At 43.6% G+C, this 16,031-nt stretch overlaps 1 protein-coding gene across 11 annotated transcripts in view; it reads right to left on the bottom strand.

Annotated features, from left to right (window-relative positions):
* Positions 1-16,031, bottom strand: part of PLAG1 (PLAG1 zinc finger) — a 52,986-nt gene that overhangs the window by 8,293 nt on the left and 28,662 nt on the right. For 9 of the 11 annotated variants that reach the window (XM_041123003.1, XM_030012919.2, XM_041123004.1 and 6 more), the window contains one exon: positions 2,719-2,818. The gene's annotated coding sequence lies outside the window, so the exon portion shown is untranslated. Of the gene's footprint in view, positions 1-2,718; positions 2,819-5,842; positions 6,352-7,248; positions 14,917-16,031 lie in introns of those variants that run through there. The other 2 variants (XM_041123006.1, XR_005932193.1) reach the window with 2 other exon arrangements.

Raw genomic sequence — 16,031 nt, 5'->3', positions numbered from 1 at the left:
TCTGGCCTTTCTCCCTCAAAAGCAGCAACTGCCCCCCCCCCCCCCCCCCGGCCCCGGTGTCGCGGCTCACAGCAGCTGCTGTCCACTCCGGCCTCTGCCGGGGCAGCTGCGCGAGAGGCGGCTGGGCCAGGCGGCACCGAGGCCGGGGGCAGCGGCCGGGCTGGGGGCTCGGCGGCCGGCCGCCCCCACAGCCCCCAGCAGCAGGGCAGGGGAAGCCAGCAGCTGCTGGGACAGGTGGAGCCGGGCAGCCGGGCAGGGAGCACCAGGCCGCAGCTGCTCCAACCTAAGGCCGTCTCCCTGATAAACAAAACGGACTCTTCCCCGCTGGCAGCGAGGGGAGGCTGGATAGCTCGGAGGCGGCCTGGGCCCGGTCTCAGCTGTCCTCTCTCCCCTGGCGAGGCTCAGCAGAGACAGGGGGAGGCAACCGCTCCGGAGGGGAGCGGAGAGCGGTGCCCAGGTGCGACGGGGGCAAAACGGAACAGTCCTTGCGAGAGCCCCGGCGTGGGCCTGGAAGAACGCGAGGGGGAAGGAGAGCCTGTGTTTTTCTCCGTGCGTGGCCGGACAGGAGGGCTGGAAGGGCAGGGAGGCAGAAAAGGGGATGCGCCTCTCTAACGTCTGCATTTTATGAAATCTTCAGACTGAGATCTCCGTTTGAAACGCGTACACAGAGAATGTCTTTGTCTATGCCTCTTCCTCCCTCCTCCCCATAACTTTTCCCTCATCTTTACGAGAGGAGAGAGGTACTGGCACACCAAGATGGAAACCTGCTGCCTTTTGACCCTAACGTCCTGGAACGGCAGGTTAAACTACGCTACCTTCTTGAAGCAACAAGTTTTGTAAGACCACCTTTACCCCCCCAAATATTACATGGAACCACTAACCTCTTCAAAGACACCCAGTGACAGAAAAGGACTCTTTATGATTTCAGATTTGTCTCGGACTCATTCCCACTCACGGGACGAAGCCTGGAGACACCAGTTCCATGAGTGGGAACATGCACAGGTCTTCAAAGTATCAGCTTAATTTTATTTTCTGTCTCATAATAAACTACCTAGTTCATAAGTGAAAGAATGAAACAGTTGTTTGGAGACTTGGGAGCAATAATTTTCTGCAATAGAAGTAAATGAAGACCAGTTCCAAAGACTTCAGTGAAGCCACCAATGTAATTAAAAGGAAGGCCTGATTCACATCAAAGTTGTGATATATTTGTGGATTGAAAGATTTTTTTCAATATACGCTTTAATCAGAATCTGGTAATAAAATTAGTTTTGCTTTCCTGTAAATGAGCACACTGGTCTTCTACGCATATTGGCCTGAATGTAGAATGAAATCTTGTTTCAGCCTCATCTCTCCTGACAAATGAAGTTCAGGGGGAGAAAAAAAGCCCAACCCGATCTACACTTACATAGGGTGTATCTATGCCACACAAGCACCTATATGAGACCCGCCACACAGCGCCAACAGCGCAGCAGCCGTGGCCCTCACTGCGCGGCTAGGGCACCTACAGTCTCAAAGGGGTAAGCAAGGGCTACGACCCCTTCGGCCTCCCTGCCAAATCCACACCTAGCCTGAGACGGGGCAGGCAGCATTAGCAGCAAAGGGCAAGGGAACTGCCTCCACAGTCCGCTGCAGGGGAGCGTGGTTAATTTGAACATGCTGGGTCCAGAGCTCAGCGGCAAGCGGCCTGCGTGCCCAGCCGGTGAGAAGGGAAGCGGGCACAGCTGGCAGGATACAGGGAGGGAGGGTGAGCTGCTGCACGGAGGGACAACGGACGGAACTAGGATGGGGCTGCGCGGCCAGGGAGACGCAGGGAGCACTGCACAGGGGTTGGGAATATCTAAGGACACGAGGAGAGGGGCGAGCTGGTAACGCTGGGGGCAGGTGGGGAGGAGCTGAACGTGCATCAGGCTGGGGAGATGCAGGATGTTAGGCCATGCAGAAGGGTGATATGCGGGGTCCGACGTGAGGCCAAAGGCAGTGTTTGTCGTGGAACAGCCTACGAGGCTTAACTGTTAAATTAACAACTGTGACAACTTCTCACTCCTTTCCTCAGTGCAAAGATCACACCTCAGCGTGGAGGCCATCCTATATTCAGGCCAATGCAACATTACTGTTGTCTTCTCCAAAACTTCAGGTAACCTAGTTGCTGTACCAGAAGTAACTCAGAACATTCACACGGATGAAGAATTCAGGTTTTGTTCCTCTATGATCAAAACTCATTAAGCTGACTTTGAACTGTGTTTAAGTGTCCTTAAAAATGCATCATTAGAACAAATATAGTGTGGATCCAATCTTTGACAATGACAGTGTTTTATTAAAAAACATGTACGCACTATTATCGCAGTACCATTTCTCAACAGATGAGGCAATTAAGAACTTCAGTATTGATCTCTGAATAGCAAATAACCACCTTCTTTTTTTTCTTGTGGATATATAGACTGAGCAATGGAGATAAAACTTTAAAAACCACTGATCCTCAAATATTACACTTTCCAAAGACCAGCTGAAAGAATTTTATGAGTAATATTGCCTGTTTGTGTCTCAACATATTATCACTTAAAATCCTCATTCTTACTGGTGCTTTCACAACTGCAGGATGAATGATTATATGCAGTATCAAATATAACAAACACATTACACAAAAGCTCATATATAATACTATTTTTAAAGAAGCATATACTTAAAGCAGGATTAAAGCAGCCTGTGTTCAATGCACACCTGATGTTTGCCCACTAAAGTCCTCAGATTTTGGTCTTAACCAGTTCCGCTGACTCTTCTTGGAGGAAACCAGAATCCAGTACTTCCCATTTTTACTGGTCTGAAAAACAAAAGGAAGAATGGACTAGACTCCAGCGAAACCAGTATATTCAGAAAGGCTGGGATGCGGCAAGACCAGGGGTTGGAAAGAATTGGAAAGGAAAAGTTAAAAGGGATAGATCCAACCCATGCACAGAACATTATGTACTGTTAATTATAAACTGTAGGAATCAATTGTTCTTGCATTATCAGTAGCAATTATGCATTTCAATTTGCAGTATACTTACATCATTTCAACTAACGCTACGCTGGACAGTAACACATAAAGAGGTAAAATAAGACAAAAGCAAAGGAGTTTTCAATAAAGTTAAAAACAAAACAAAACAAAAAATCCACAGACCACAAACAATTTAGAAATAACAGTGAAACACGTAAAATGCTGGGCCCAGACTTGAGTTTCTTACTCAGAAAGCACTGAATAAGAGAAGATTTCTGGATTAGGCCCAACTTTACTAGAACCTAATGCCTTCATTCTGCTTAATTATACAGGAAATAGCAGCTTAAAAGGTGACCTGCAAAGGAAAATAAAATTAATTTTAAAAAAATAATAAAGCCTCTTGATGATGTACATGCTACAGGTAAATCCCAATAGAGGGCAAGTCTAGGTGTGCCTGAGCAAATCCAGAGGGCCTTTCTGGAATTTCCCTTATATCTCCCTTTTCCCTGCTACCATCCTTTTGTAAATTTGCAGCACGTCTTCCTTTTCTTGCTAGAAAGCCTCCTGGATGACACAGGTATACGAGGAAAACATGTTCAGCGCCTCATTGTAACGGGGAGGTTTATCCCCTCCGACTCTTCCAGGTATGTAAGGGCAAAGCCCTATACAGTGCACATACCCCACACGGCATAGCAGGCTGAAGGTATTTGGCAGGAGCCCCAGAGTAATGTAACATTTCCCCCCACACAAACCATTTCCCCTTCTCACTTCCCATTCGCTCCAGTAAAGTATTCTTCCTTTCGGTACCGAGTCCAGCTTCGCACAGCCCCAGCCTCCTCTGCTGGTAAGCATGAACGTGAGCAAACTGGCATCCTCGGACACCTATTAAAGTGCAAAAGTGCTTCAGCGCAACCAACTGAAGCTCTCGTGACAGCTGAGGTGCATTTATCTGGGGCTTTGTACATACAGGCAGGAGGGAGAAACAGCCCCAGTACTCAAAGAAAAAGTGAAAGGTTTGTTTTCAACTAATGAGCGAGAGGGGGCACAACCCTCACCTCCTCTTTGGCCCCAGATCACCTTGTTTCAGGGAGAGAATGCTGATGACTCCTTAATCCCTCTCTCAGCAAGACCCTCATAAATTAGTTACCCTGCAATGCCTATCTCAACATCTTCCACTATCACAGCAGAAAGGAAGAGCTTCATTATCCAGATGTTTCTACTAACGTAGCTCACAATAAGTAGACAATATTTAAGACAGCCACATAAATGTAACGGACTAAGTCCTCATGGACTTAGTCCCTCCACTGTTGGTATTTACAAACTATTTCCTGTTCAACAGCACCCCCCCCACCCCCCCCCCCCCAATTCTATGTAAAATATTATAATGCCTTCTCAACAGCATTCAACATTTTCTCTTAAATGCTTATGGTACTCAATTCTCACCACACATCTAAAGTCACTTCGGCAAAAAGCAGATGCCCTCAGAGATGGGCCACTAGAGGCATGGAAAGACTACTCTATCAGGGGAAACTGAAGGAACTGGAACAAGTCAATAAGCAAGATAAACACCAGATGTAGTTAAAATGCTGAAGAGAATGAAGGAGGAAGGTCAGGTACTCTTATTCATTACCTTATGAATATAGCAAAATCACAATGCAGTGGATCCAGATGAGGACAATACCATACCTACAATTAGCTGGGATCTCAACTTCTACAAGACCATTATTAAGCAAAGAGCTTAACAACATACACACAAAAGCGGTTAAGTTTGTATGAATAAGGAAAACATCTGCTGCATTTAACAGGATAAAGTGAAAACAGAAAATAAAAAAATGCCTACGCTTTGTGACAATAAATCAGCTATTGGATAAAAGACTTTTTCTTATGCACAGAATAGAAAAGTTGTCCATGATAATGCTGATTTTTAAACCACCTTTCTCAGAAGCTTTTGGTGCCAGATAATCTCTGAGGCAGAATACTGGTGTAGAATGGTACAGAAGATGTACCATTCTTCTCATAACTGCTTATAGTTATAGTGTTATTAAGTTTTCTTCTCAACTAGATGAGTTAGGAACAATCTTTAATGAATTACAAAGCTTAAGTTATTCTCTACATGAAGTAGAGAAGCATCACACTGCTAAAAGCATTGTCATGTGCACATGCCCAAAACCCACTCGGGAACTAGTAACAAAATACAACTTCTATAATTTGTCAGATTAGAATTCTTAGAATTTATCAGATCTTCCAGTATCTGTGAGGCACTAATTTTGCTAACTCTCCAAACACCCAGGTAATTCCAGGTTAGACACTATTTGAATTTTTACCATCTCAGGAGTCAAAGGAAAAAAAAAAAGCCCTCAAACCCTAGGCTAAATCATTTATTCCTGTTTTTAATATTAAAAAAGAGGAACATACTTTTTTTCAAAATTCACAGTTCATCTTTAAAAATCTGAAAAAATAACTGCGCTTGCAAATGTTTTAAAATATTACTTGATATCTAAACTAAAAGGATAATGAAGACATTACACAAATACAACCAGGACTCCTCCTCCTAACTTGCATTTCTTATTTTTCTTAAAGAGTGCACGGTAAAGGAAAACACCAGTTTCATCGTTCTTTTCTTTCAAAATAAGATAACAGTAATGAGAACACAGTGTCGAGAACACAGTATCTGTCATTACACCTTGCATACAGAACAGTGAATCTAGCTTCAATTCCTGAAACTGATCAGTTTTAAACCAGAGAAGGGTCCTAGAAACATCAGAGTCGTAATAATTGTGGAACTGATTAAGGACTTAATAGTATTACAAAGTCATCCCGGCTTTTAAATATTTCTTTAAGGAAACAAAATGAAAAGCGGTTACTTACCCTATGGAAACTGTGATTCTTTAAGAAGTGCTGTCCACACAGATCCCAGGTGAGCATGTACTCACATGAACAGGATCAAGTTCTCCGCAGACAGTAATGTCCATCCAGGCTGTGCCTGTGAACCCTCCCCAGCTGCTACCAGCAGCGGCCTAAGGCGAAGGGCTCCCGAACAGCGCCACGCACGCCGCCGCACCGCCTATCGCGCTCTGCAGCAACGGCGGCTCCCAGTCCCGCTCTTCGCTCGTGCCGCGGGGCGGGAGCCACGACACGTGCCACCGCCATCAGCGCGCTGCCTTGGGAAGCGGCAACCTCCCTCTTCCGTGGCTGCCGTAGCCCTGCTGCTCCCAAACCTGTGCGCCCGTCTCAGGGTTTTAGATGGAAGGAGCTGGCAAGGTTTACTGTGGCTGATGAAAGGCAGCAGGGTCACGGGAGAGAAATACGTGGGCAAGAGTTGACGTCCTAGCTGGGAGCGTGGTGTCAGGACTGGAAAGCTGAAACAGGCTGGCACCCTGGTTTGGGAAGAAGGAGATGAACGCATGCAGGCCGAGGCAGCCAGGAGCTGCTGCTGCTCAGGGTGGTAATGGAGCAAACTAAGCTCAGGATGCCCCAGTCTAACCTCTCTCAGGTTTGCCAACAGTAAAGACTCCCTCAGAGTGAGGGACAAGAGGTCGCTTGTGGTGCCTCTATGGAGAATGTGCCCCGAAGAGCCACAATTACTGTAGCGTAAGTAAACATTTTTCTTCTTTTCTGTATCGGGTGACTAACAGCCACCTGACTAAAAAAAAGTACTGACAGAGGAAACCTGCTCTGTCCAAGCAGCCAGGAACAGCTGGGGGAGCCGAGTTAGAGAAGTCAAGAGACAGTCAACGTAGCCACTTACTGTGGCTCAGGAGAGCCAAAGTGATGGTCAGACAGCACCTCCATGGTGCTGTGGCCAAACTGAACTACAAATCTCACCACAACTGCCCCTCTCAGGCGAGGCTGTTAAAACTGCGCAAATGTCGCCAGAGCTCCTGAAGACGAAGGAATCTACCCCCGGGTTAAGGCAACTGAAGAAGGAGCACCATTTAGCCTCCTCCTGCTTTCCTCGTGCTCTGGGCTTACAGCAAGCAAGCTGTAACGAGAGGCTTGCGTAAGCCTCTCGTTAGGCAGTTCAGTCTGTGAAGGTGCAGATTTAACCCTCCCTCCTTCAGACACCTCTGCTGGGATAGTTGTTGGAAGGGGCTGAGGGCGTAAGTGGCAAAGTGCCTGCGCCACTGCAGGACGGCACGCTGGGACCTGCAGCCCTGCAAGGCTCAGCCATCCTTCCTGGATCATCAAGAACCAATGTGCCTACTGCACACTTGCACTGACTTCAGAGTGAGCCGTAGGTCTGATGGACTTTGTAGAAAAATGCTAGACTTTTCGCAGCAGAAGCCTCATCTCAGAGTAGCTGCAGGTAGCAGAAGGTCTAGCTGCCAACCCAGGACTTCCAGAGGTCCCTCTTACTTTCAGTAACTCAGTAAGGGAGGATCTTAACTGGGGAAGGTGTTCCCACCAATGGAAACAGTCAAGCAGGTAAGAAAAATCCACGCTTAACCGGCAAAGATGTTGAAGTATTGATGACTTCAGGGGTGCCTTTCTCCATGTTGAATTAAAATCAGTCTTCTGACTGATGCACGGGTCTACATCCCTGTATGTTCTTGGCAGGCCATCTGATCTGCATTTATTTGAACAGCACGTCACTCTTTAAAGGAGACAGCCGGTGAAGCCTGTTCACCTTTGCCCACGTTCAGGAGGAGAATCCTGCCTTTGGTAGGAAGATGCTGATTCTCCCCCATTTGTTCTTGGCTGGATGGGGCTGGAGGGAGAAGGGAGCAACAAACGGAGGTGTCTCTCTGTGGCCTGAGTTCTGCCTCTGGAAGCTCAAGCTGAGGCTTTGGTGCTGGACGACAAGGAGGAAGAATGGGCATTGCTGGGGTGAGACTGTTAACCAGAAGGTGGGTTTGACCAGGGAGCCAGCCTAGGCCAGGAGGGGCTCATGCTTGCGCTTTCACAAAGTGATACTTCATTTAATTTTCTGCCTGTTTTATTGTATAATTTGGAAGAGATTCGAACAGCAACATGTACGCACATGTTTCTGCCCTAAGCAATGAAGACATGTGGCACGACAGTCTATAAACACGGCACTGCCAAATGGCAGGAGGGACAGATCTCGACCTCCAGAGCCCTGCCTCTGGCCATCGTGGCCTTTTGTAAGGCAGGCAGCGAGAGGGAGAGAGCCAACAGGTACACTACCTGACAGCAGCTGGGAATCGGCGGGGGTTTTACAGCTCCTGTTCTCCCACAAGCTGACGGAGAGACGTGAAAAGACAAAGGGGTCCACGCTGAGGCCCCAGGGGGACAAGATGGCATTGAGAGGTGGGTGAAGCCACTTGGCCTTTTGCATTTTTGGACAACAGCTATTGTAAATAACCACTCAAAGATGTAGGCACTGACCCTACCGTACAGCAGCGTTTCACGTAAGGGCAGCACACACACATATGCAAATTAATCACAAAAGAACAGAGAGTTATGGTGGTTTTTTTTTTAAATAATATACAAGGCTGTATTTATATTATCTTGAACTTCAGGACTTCTTATAGCAGGCAGCTGAGTTCAGAGAAATCCTTCTCTGTGGATTCAAGCTCTAGCCTACAGTATAGGGGGGTGACCAAGGAAGCGTGGTAGGACAGCAGTGAGAGCATGCACAGGCTGCAGGAAGACACAACCAAATCCAAGCATGCAGCAGCAGAACTGCCCGCGAAAGCTGCTGCAGGAAAATGGAATGATGTGGGCAAAACAGTGAAAATATCTATCCAGCGATCTTGGGTATAAACATAAGAATGACTTAGAGATAATAACCCATAAGACTTTACCCCTCGGGGAAACAGCCTAACATCTAGAACATAATGAATTAATAAGCACTGAAACTAAAACCAGGCAACCATTGTATTCTACCGTTAGTGACAGCACATTACTAATATCTACTGTGTGCAGACCAATGATTATGCTGCAAAGAGTACTATATAGAAGGTAGCAAAACCAAGAAGATATTTCATCAATTCAAAATTTTAACAGTCTTTGTTGGGTTTTTTTGGAAAACATCCACAAAACAGAGAAACTGAAATTGCATAAAGTTGAGCAGGAAACTCCCCCAATCCTTTCAAACTAGTGTGAAATATGGGTAGTATGAGGAACAAATGCACTAAAATGATAAACCCATTTCTTTTCTTCTGGGCAGTAAATACACAGATTCCACTAGTAAACACATGTTAAATATACATACCTTTTATTAGTTAATAAAGCAAGCATTTGGAGGAAAAAAACACTAGGTTGCTGTGGGACAGTAACCATCATACAAAAATAGGTATTTATATAGATTTGACTATTAAGCACAACACAGTTTTTTCATGATAAGACTATCTGCAATTCTTGAAAGCTGTATTACAGTCATGAAATTGGATAAACAGCTTTTTAATTTTAGAAAATAACTCATTCTTATAATATGCTACACTAGAAGGAGTATTACATAACCTTTTTCAGAATATAGAAGAAAAATTCTATCATGCCTGCCTTTTTTTTTTTCTTCTTAAGTTTCTGGAAAAGTAGAACATGAACTTACCAACATTTATTTTATCATGACCTAATAGTCTGTAATTTAAAGAAAGAAAAAATCACAATACTATCCAGCATCTCTTTGTGGGCTTTCCATGTTTCAAATTACTTACGTCCACTTTAAATCTTGAGAGCTCAGTTTTGGTTACTAAATGTTCCAAAGGATTCCTGATTATATACTAAATTAAAGGAAACAAGAGCTGCCTAGAGTTAACCCATCTGATGATTGTGGTTTTATGGGCTTTTTAAGAATCTCTATGGCACTGCATATATGTTTTTCTAAAAACTTTGGAGAGGCTGCGATACAAATAATGTTGATACTGTAATTACGGTTAGAATGTTTAAAACCTGCAAAAGTGCTTTCATGTATTTTGGAATCAGACACCGCCCCCGCCCCACAAGAATAATCTGCATCCATTTTTAAAGTAATGATGCTTCTGTGAAAGCAAACTTCGGTTACTATTTAATCTGCATATAGGACCATGTCACTTTTATAATAAACCCTAGTCAAAAGCAAATCCTGTATATGTACAAGTAAACACAAACACACATCCTAAAGGTGTGTATAAGGTTATACACCAATATGATCAGGAATTAATTGATGTTCATAAGGAACATTATTTTCCTTTGTCCCAAGACACTTAAAAATAAGACCAGGTGTGCAGGCTAGATTAACGGTACATCTAGGCCAGTATTCTGTCTCCAGTAACAGCCAAAAGTACAGAACAGGTCACGAACATGTGGTATTTCTCACTGATACTCTTCTGACCTCCAACTACTTTGATGTCAGGGACTTCCTGAACCATACGTGGTTTCTGAACTTTCAGCACATCACCCTTTCAAGCAGTAGTCCATGCTCCCCCTGGAAACTGTCTCAGTTTCTGATATGTACAGCATACTTTCGAAAAGTTGTCCCACAGGTCTCTCCACTACCAATTTTACAGAGAACCTCTTCCTTTTGAGGGCTCAGAATCTGCCTTCCCTCCTAACTGTATAGGTTCTTGTTTTGAAAGGCAGTGGTTAGTCTGCCTCTTCCTTCCTCTGCAGATCTCCACGACATTGCCCTCACTTCATTCCTGTCCCAGACCAAAGTCCCAGTTTACAGAAGTGTTCTTCATATGGAAGCCACCCCATGTAGCTCCTAATTCTTGCTGACCTTCTCTAAGCCTCTTCCAGTTCTAATAAATCCTTTCTGAGATGAAGGCTCCAGAAGTGCACGCAGCACTCAGGAGGCAACTAGACTATACACTCTGGTAATGACATTCTCAATTTTACTCTGTATTTCTTTCCTCTAACATTTGGGTTGTATTTTGGTGACCAATGAGCTCATGATCTCACAGAATCGCCAATCACAATCCCCAAATCTTATTCCTCAATGGTAATACTCAGCTCAAACTCAGCATCTTTATATATAATCAGGATTGTTCTGTCCAGTGCTCCTCAGTTATCCTCATTTATCTACACTCAATTTCATCACCCATTTTGTTGCACAGTCCTCAGCACTTTAATGTCCTTCTACTGATCTCCACAGCTGGCTCTCTTCTTCACAGCAAACTCGCTCACCCAATTGCTCATCCCCCTTACTGACACCATTTACGAATGTGTTGAATGGCACAGATCTCTGTGGAACATAACTGGGACCCTCTTTCAGTTGAGAACTGACCTACCCTTTGATCCTATCTTTTAATCTGTCATTTACTTTTGCAAAGACCTTCCCTCTTACACTATAGCTCCTTAGTTTCCTTAAAAAGCCTTTTTGATAAAGTTCACTTTGATTTTTGAACCAAAACATTTTTAATTCTTGCTGATGCCTCCAAAGAACTCCAATTCCCTAAGACAGGACTCTGTTACAAATGCTGCTTTGACTCTTCCCAAATAATCATACCTACCCAGGTGGCCACCAATTCTATGCTTTATTATACAGTCTATCAAAATTGCCTGGTACAGATTTCAGATTTGCCTGGTGCAGGCCTGCCTGGCCCAGACCACCCTTGAAACCATGATTTTACATATTTACATTTCAGATTTTTCTAAACCTGAATACTTTAGGATGTACCATTTAAACAACGTAATTTGGTTGCAGAGTACAACTAAATAGGATAGAAAGTTACAAGTTTTGCTTTCTGAGACAGAGTCATCTAACTTGAGTTGTAATGCAAGATGTTTTTAACAGTTTTAGTAATAGGTCAAGTAAAAGGGTTTCTGGTGCTCTAGTCTGCTAGGTGGAAATCACAATGACATGGGTGAACTCAAGATAAACTCCACCCACATATATCACACCACACAACACAATCCTGTGCAGCTAGTGATCTCTGCTTGGTCAGACAGAGACAGTCTGAACTGGAACAGCACTGAAAAAAGCAGGCACCAGTCACTCCACTTTGTGCTGTGCTCCTCATTTAAGCCAAAAAAGTAAAACTTTACCAAAATGCTCAGTAATTTCACTTGAAGGTCTGGTAGGCAGACAGCACAAAGGAACTGGCTGTGCTGGAGAAATTAACAGAGTGCCAGAAGGCAGGAACAGGTTTTTAAATAGCAAAGTCTGTAAAATAAGCATGGACTGTAAGTCAGAAAACATGGGACTACAATAATCCAACCAGAGATTCATTGTTTGGGCTTGGAGAAATCCTCTACCCCACCTCAATTTTTGTCTGCTGTTTAAAAAAAACCAAACAAACAAAAAAAAAAAAAAAAAAGAAAGAAAAAGGGTAGGTAATACCCATCTAGCTAACACAAGATCAGATAAGAAGAGCGAGGTGGTGGCATTTGAAAAAATCACAATACCACATAGAAGCTGCAAAGACTGTACTAGGACAAGACCTTTCACGGGAGTTAGATTTCCTTCATGAGGTTAGGTTAGATCGTTGGGAAGCTCACATTTGGGACAAAAAGGCAACTCATGAAGGACAGAAATATAGTGACTGAGAAAAAGGGTAGTCTCCCAAGTACATACACTGCATCCCCAGCATAGGTGGTAACTATGCAGTAGTCCAAAGAACGTAGTGGAAGCCCAGTCCTGCCCTGAATCACGCTGCGTGAACAACACTGCCTGGGGGCAAAAGCTGTGACAGGGTTTAGCACTGCTTTTTTTGTAACCTTGGATTTTCATATGATTTATTGGAGCTATTCCAATTAAAATGCTGATCCTGGTTGCCCCCGTCTCCTCTGCCTCTTATCCCGGTCCCCAAAGAAAGGCAACAAGTAAGAAAAGAGTGCCCAATTTCCAAGCAGCCACTAATCTTCCAATACACCCTACAGTCGAGGAACTGCTGTTCTATCTGAAAAGAAAATACTTCATAGATTATTGTAACTTTACATTACATAAAAAATATCATGTTTAGTCACGATGGCCTACTACTCCTACAGCTGTGATGCTGGATGATTATATCAATGACCTTATGAGCTAAAACACAAAAGCCTTAGGAAAGGGTAACTAAAGATGCAGAATACTTAGGCTAATACCAAAGCAAATCCGTCTTCAAAGCTATAACCAGCGAGCCTTTCAGAACCTGCACAGTGCAGACACTGAATGTATTTCTGACTCTGCTCACGTACGAGCTTTGTCTGTGCAATAATGTTAACATACACCTCAACAGCTTACTCTAATCAGAATGACTTCATGGGGTGTTTGCATACCATTTTGCTACGACAGCATCCTTGTTAATGAGGTAAGTACATAGCCCTGCATTTGTTCCCATCTCCCATCTGGCATGTTGAGCAGTTCATTTACAGTGCTCTGCTCCAGTCTGTCATGCAATGCATTTTGGGATGCACATCTGAATCTTTAAGAATTCTGACATTTGATGCCAGATTAATGAACAAGTAAAAGCAGTCATGCATAATTTAGAGCTACACGATTGAACATAGCAGAGGGAGATGAAGCCAGGCAGTTAGTATCCAGAAGAGTCACCTGGAGTACAATTTTTGGGTTCAGGTGACTGGCAGCAACTATTGGATTCAGTTTCAGGCAGCAAAGGCAGAACCTGCCAGAAGTCCATACAGATTCTGCCCTGGAGCTGCACCAACAGAAAACCAATCTGTGAGCTCCTGTCAGCCTAATGAAATGTCATAACGATGTAGTCACCAAACAACTTTACCATTAAATCACGACATAATCAGCTTGTTATGGGCAGGGCAACCAAGCCAGGAAGGCTGACAGTAGCATGTGGAGGTTTCTCCATGTCACGTCAATGCACAGGAGGTAATGGATAACTTTGAAGGGATGGGATTCCCTACTGGCACAGAAGCTGGTTGTGAGACGCATACCTTTTGCCCTACTCTACCCCAGCTCCACCTCCCCAACACACAGGCTTAAGACTTTATCAACACAATGGCATATTCCTTCACAGTCCTGCTGGACACAGTTTATCACAGTAACCATTCACCAATACTAATAATGGATGGTCTATGATGAAAGACCTGTGTCCTGCAAGGTAATTTTTGTCCTCCACAGTCCAAGACACCAGGGCATTTAAGTGCTCTCCTCTTTTTTTTTTAAAGCAACTTAGTAGACTCCACTTCCCTGATTTCCAAGCCTAGATTAAGTGATGGGAGAAAAACACATGCAAGACTTTGCCTTGAACAGCTGCAGACTGCCAGTGGGGCAGGCTTCCAGAAAGGTGGAAGGAAGATGGTGACAAAAAAGATGGAATAAAAATAGTCTTATGACTGTATGGTATGCATCAATGTTTCATGCACGTTATGGGAAAAAATCCTGGAGGGCAGATGGAAACATGAAATGAAGATGCTTTTGTGAGTCCCGGAGAATGTATTCCTCTAAAGTGCTCTCCAACAAGATGCTTGAGCTCCTTTCACCCTGTGGGAAAGTAGCTGTAAGCTAGCAAAAAATTTGCAATCAAAAAGGTATGTTTTATTTTAATTTTATTTTTAAAAAGTTGTGAAGAGATGAGTTTTACAATGGTCATGTGTTCAATTAAGTTTCCAGACAGGTGTTTAGAAAAATGGATTTATTTACTGATTTAGCTGATGGTCCTTTTTCAATGAAAAAATAATGACCTTAAAAACAAAGTAGGTCATGCGAGGAGTGCTGCTCTAGATGATGTACACAAGATCCTGAATACTGTCAGGAAACATTTCTAATTAGCTCTACTGACATAGTGGTCTCGATAAGGAACATCTTCTATGTTTTGCAGGGTGTTGGAGGTAAAGTGCATGACCAGTGTTTTGTTACAACTGTTTATGTTTAGCACCTTTGTATTGCCTGTCTCTCGTCCCCTTCCAGAATCGCATAATCCATTTCAATCTTCTGGGAGTTCTCCAGGAAACCCTCCTTTCACCACTCTGACTTTGCAACCTCCTGCTGAGCTGAGCTGACAATTTCAGGGTTCAGATCCACCTTTCGTTTATCTTCTGAAATCTGACGGCTATCTTTTAGCTAATAATTCCCCGCTTCATATGGGCTGCAGCTTTTTTATGTGCTAAGAGAAATCAGAAAAAATAAAGATGTTACTAGTCACCCCACTCATTACAAACTCTATTTTAATACTGCCAACTAGTTTCTTCCCTCGTGACCACATTCAAATTCTTTTCCCCCAACTTTTCTTTTCACCGTGTTCCCTTCAAAATTGCAAGATGCCTTCCAAATTACTTCCACATACTACATATGCTGTTGTAGGTTTTTCTGGGACATACGTAATGGGGTAAGTTGGTTGCTATTGTTTCAAAACATGAAATGGTCAGACACTGTTGGATAGGCATTTGAGTATAAAGGATTCTGCTTTTGTTTTTTTTTTTTTGAAGAAAAAAACAGTAGGCATTACATTTGTAACTGCACACATATGCAACTAGCTGTCCTTATGCTGAAGGATATTAGCCATAGCAAATTTCTAGGAGACTTAAGGGCCTCATTTATAAAGACAGCAGGCAAACTGTGATAACAGACTGCAAGACTACCTATCAAGAAGCTTCATCCCGGAGCGCTAGAGGAGCATTTCCTTAAAGGGGAGGGAAAAAAAAAAAAAAAAAAAGGAAAACCCCAACAACTCCTTTACCTGCAATGTTTGTGTTAAACCTCCCTCCCACACACTCTTTTCACTCTTTTTATGGCTCCTACAAATAACTTTGCAGTGTGTTTTACAGTAAAGAAAATTCTGTAGCAGTTAAGATATACACTAGCTCACTCTACTAAATAAAAGTTTTAGAACAGCAACACAGTTCAAAATTCCTTGTGTACTTCACCCTCAGCGCGCTGAGACTGAGCACGCTAATGAAACTCTGTGACAGCATAGCTTTATATTTGAGACTGCATTAAGATTTATAAACACTCTGAGCATGACTAAGGTCTGGAGCAGGGGGGCAGCATAACCAAAGCTGGGGAAGGCTGTGATTAGTGAGGAGGGAATGAGAGGAGATCAAATCAGCTGAGAAAGGAGGCAGAAGAGTGCAACTCATGTTTGGGACTTGGCACAGCAAAGAAATATACCATTAAAGCTTTAAAGTCAGTCTGATGAGAGAATGCCATTCCAGGGAGAGAAGCAAGAGTAAAAAAAAAAAAAAACCACCCAAACAAAAAACACCACCACAAAACCCCAAC

This window comes from Aquila chrysaetos, chromosome 4 (genome assembly GCF_900496995.4).
Source record: "Aquila chrysaetos chrysaetos chromosome 4, bAquChr1.4, whole genome shotgun sequence".
NCBI classification, from domain to species: Eukaryota; Metazoa; Chordata; class Aves; order Accipitriformes; family Accipitridae; genus Aquila; species Aquila chrysaetos.
The sequence above is the reverse complement of the archived record's forward strand: the minus strand, read 5'-3'. Positions and strand labels throughout refer to the sequence as shown.